Genomic DNA, 4441 nt, shown 5'->3' with positions numbered 1-4441 from the left:
GCAGAGCGGAGGTGGGGGGAGCCTGCGCACCAGCGGGGAGAACGCCGCGCGCAGAGCGGAGGTGGGGGGAGCCTGCGCACCAGCGGGGAGAACGCCGCGCGCAGAGCGGAGGTGGGGGGAGCCTGCAGAGCGGAGGTGGGGGGAGCCTGCGCACCAGCGGGGAGAACGCCGCTCGCAGAGCGGAGGTGGGGGGACGCATCTAGGGGCCAAGGAGCCGCCCAGAGCTGGGACAGCGCTCCCTGGCTCTCCTAGCCTCCGAAGAGACCCACACAGCAAGTGGGGGCTCCCGCCTGTCGTCCAGGTCAGGCCAAAGGCTGGACCGAAGTCCCTGTGGACATCCAGGTCACAGGCCCCAGAGCTCTCTGCTCCTGGGACGGGGTCCCGCGTCTCTATGTGCGCGGGCAGACACCGGACCGAGCCCTCCCGGCTCCCCGGGAGCCCCCTGGGCTCGGAAGGCAGACGCTGCCGCGCCGGGAGAGGCATCACAGGCTAACGACCAGGCCGCAGGGGCGGGGAAGGTGGGGGGGGACAGTGTCCAGGGCATTAAACAGTCAAAAAGGCAGGTGGGGGCTTTCCACTGGGGGCCACGAGCTCCGTGAATCACACTCGGGCCTCGCGCACACGGGAGCAGCCAGGCGGGCCACCCTGTAATTTGTGGCCGGGGCGCGGGGGGGGCCCCGAGACCGCCCGTGCCCAGCTGCAGCCGCCGCCCGCCGCCCGGCAGCCAGCTTTGCACGTATGGAAAGCAAATCCCCCGTCTTCCCCAGGCAGGGCTATTTCCGTCTCCAGGCCAGCTAAATGGGGTTTATTTTCAGCCCCGGAACCTCACTGCTGAGGGCTGCTAACCCCAAAGGAGTCCCACCCCTGTGACGGGCACCTCAGCCGGCCGGGCTGAGGGGCAGGGGGCGGAGGCGGCCGCCGGGGTTTCATTTGCTGAGAGCCCAAGCTTCTAAAAATGTCTTATTTAAGAATTTACCCAGAACGAGAAGTTCACCAAACCAAGAGCGACTTGGGGATGAAAACCCTTTCTAATTATCTGGTTGGCGCGCTGAAAGGCTCTGCCCGGGTTTGAATGGTGTTTATTTTAGCGGAGCCAGCAGGGGGGCTGCTGGTGGGGGGTGCAGGCCGGCCCAGCTCCGGGGGCTCGTGGGGTGCGGGCGAGCCAGGGCCCTGCTCCTCCGTGTCCCGACGGCTGGGTGCCTCGCCCAGCTCCACACATCCAGAGGTTCTTAATGACAGGCGGTGAATTTAAAGTTTTTTTTTTCTTTCAGGAATGTTCTAAGGGATTGAGAGGAAATTGTGCACGGATTTTGCTGTTTTAAGAGCTAATATGTGAACAGCTTCAGAAGGATGTGTTGTTTTAGGCCTGGAGTTTACAGAGTAAAAGCACAAGACGAAAGCGAACTTGCCCTGGGCTCCGAGGGCCGTCTCCTTGGAGTCCATTCCTCCGAGGAAGGAAGGCGTAGTCTTCCCGCCAGCAGGGCTGGGAGGAAGCAGAGGGTCTCACCCCCCACCCCACCCCCCGCCAACCGTGTCCCTGTCACCAGAGCAGGGCTGCCCAGCTGGGCCCGGCCTGCGAGGGCCCCTCCAGCCCGCACCCCCTTCAGGGCCCCGAGGAGGGTGCTCTGTGTTTGGACAGCCCCAGGTCCCCCGCTCCCACAGGGTGGACTGACCCGGGTCCTAAGATGGGGGGCTGGCTCTTTGGGGTCAAATACCAGAGACACAAACTACTGAAATTACTCGGGAAGAAACAAACCGGATAGCCCTAAGCCTGTGGAAAAAAACTGAATTTCTAACCAAAAACCTTCCCACAAAGAAAACTCCAGGCCTGATGGCTTTGCACGTCTGGTCAAACACTGAAGAAAACAGCACTTCTGCCCTAAATCTTCCGGAACCAAAAAGCAGGAACCCTTCCCAACTGATTTCCTAATGCCAAAAGCAAAGCCGCTGCAAGCAGGAAACCTCGGACACAATCCCTCGTGAGCACAGATGCGAAAACTCTGTTAAATTTGCCAAATCAAAGCCAACAATGTATTTTTTTAAAAATGCATCATGATGAAGTGGGCTTTACAGGAAGAATTCAGGTCGGTTTACGATTTGAAAAGCACTCGGTGTAGCTCACTGCATTAATAAAGTAGAAAGAAAAAAACACACAATCCAGAGATACAGAAAAGCGTCGATGAAATCGGCAGCCACACTCGACATCCAGTCTCCCCAGCAAAGTGGGAAGAGAGGGGCATCCTCAGCGGGTGCGGGGCGCATGCAGAGCCCACAGCCAGTGTCCGCTTCCTGGCGAGAGACCCAGTGTCCCCCTGGATCGGGAACCAGAACGGGGGCGCTGATGTCTCCTCACTATTTACTGAGCGTCGCTGTGGAGGCCCAGCTGGTGCCTCGGACAAGAGCAAGGGACAAAAAGCACAAAGATTGAAAAGGAAAAAAAAAAAATTAGCTAACTGACTTTGTTTGGGACAACACGATCATCTCCATAGAAAAATCCTAAAAAGTCTACCAAAAGGAAAAAAAAAAAAGCCTCCAGAACTAATAAGGTTAGCAAAGCCACAGGACAAAAGGTCACTGTGCTAGGGACAAGCCATCCAAAAGTGAACTTAAGAAAAGCGTACCATTCAGGTAATGTCAGAACCACGAAATGGCAACAAATCACACAAGTCACACAGGAGATCTGTGCACTGGAGACCGTAAAACACGGATGAGTGATACGGAAAAGTATCTAGAAAGGCGCAGAGGCACATCATGTTTGTGAAGCAGAAAGCAGCATTACTGAGATCCAAGGGCACTCGGTTCGCTGACCGACGCCCGGCTCCCCGCGGCGTGAAAGGACACTCCGGCAGGGTGGTAGGGTGTGGGGTTTTTTTTGTAGAAATTAACAAACTGATCCTAAGATTTACATGGAAATGCAAGGACTAGAATTGCCAACATATTTTTGAAAATGAACAAAATTGAGGGATTAACACAGCCTGATTTCAAGGCTTACTATAAAAGTCACGTTAATCAAGACGGTGTGGTCATGGCAAAACAGATTAGAAAGTCCAGAAGCAGACCCACGCATATGGTCAACTGATTTTCATCAAAGGTGTCAAACTAATTCGATGGAAAAACGGTGCTGGATAGAACCACATGCAAGAAAGATTTAATACCTGTCACTGCATATAAAATTAAACTTGAAATGGATTGCAGATATAAACACAGAATGTAAAACTATAAAATTTCTACAGAAATATAGGAGGAAAGTCTTTGTAACCCTGGATTAGGCAAATATTTCTTAGACAGGACACGAAAAACATGAACCTTTAAGGAAAAAAACCCTGAAAAATTGGGAGTTCGTCAAAATTAAAAACTTGTGCTCAAGACAGTGTCAAGAGCAAAGAGAAGCCACAGAGCGGGGAGGACACGTTGGCCAAACACCCATCTGACCGTCCAGATGCAGTGTCTCCACTTGGATCCAGAGCGTACCAACGTTTACAGCCCCCCATGGGACGGAGGGCCCGATCGCGAAGGTGGGCAAAACCCACGAGCCCTTTGTCAGGGGAGGCGCGGACCGTGGGGAGCCGCCGAGAACGGGCTGCGGGCGCTGGGGAACGCGGGAAATCCGCGAGCTGGGGCCGCACCGACGGCAGGGGGGCGCGGGGCGAACGTGGGGACCGGGCGGGGCTCCCCGGCAGGGTCAGCGCGCCTCAGCCACACGGCCAGCCGGCCCCCCGAGGAATGAAGACATCGGGCCTTCTCGAAACCTGCGCGCAGTAATCAGGACGCCTTTAATCATAACAGCAGAAAACTGGAAACCACTCAAGTGTCCATCAGCCTGTGAAGGATAAACAAACTGTGGTACATTTTATCCTCTCCAATTAGGAGGAAACAAAGTCGTGAACGCAGCCACGGGGTGAGGCTCACAGGCGTCCTGCTCCGTGAGAGAAGCCAGACGCTGGGCTCCGTGGCCCAGGATGCCGTTCGCATGACGTTCTGGAACAGGCCCGGCCACGGGGACAGGAAACATCCGTGATTACCAGGTGCTGGGGGCGCGGGGGCGCGGGGGCTGCCAAGGGGCACCGGGGACTCTTGGGGGTGATGGGAATGTTCCAGATCCTGACTCCACGACGGCAGACATTTGCCAGGACTCACTGGCCTGCACACCTGGGAAGGCGTCGTTTCGCCGGGGGCGGGGGGGGGGGGGTCAGCGCCCCGCAGGCCTGAGGGAGAAGTCAGACAAACGAAACCGGCCCCAAACACGGACGAGCGAACGGACTCCTCTGCAAGAGGCAAGTTGATCGGGAAAAGCAGAGTCCTGCCAAATCGAGGACCTGGTTTTGTGAGATTTAAAAAAATAAATAAAACCACCCCGAGTCAGAAATTGGGCCCCTTGTGTGCCCAGAGTGGACGCCTGGCCCCCAGGCCTGCCACGCTGCTGTCGCCGGGGCTTGGGCTA

At 56.3% G+C, this 4441-nt stretch overlaps 1 protein-coding gene across 1 annotated transcript in view; it reads right to left on the bottom strand.

The window, feature by feature from the left end:
* KCNQ1 (potassium voltage-gated channel subfamily Q member 1) overlaps positions 1–4441 on the bottom strand; it is a 287385-nt gene that overhangs the window by 217191 nt on the left and 65753 nt on the right. The gene's annotated exons all lie outside the window — the stretch shown is intronic.

The sequence above is a fragment of the Suricata suricatta genome, chromosome 11 (assembly GCF_006229205.1).
Source record: "Suricata suricatta isolate VVHF042 chromosome 11, meerkat_22Aug2017_6uvM2_HiC, whole genome shotgun sequence".
NCBI classification, from domain to species: Eukaryota; Metazoa; Chordata; class Mammalia; order Carnivora; family Herpestidae; genus Suricata; species Suricata suricatta.
This window is presented reverse-complemented; position numbering and strand designations above follow the sequence as displayed.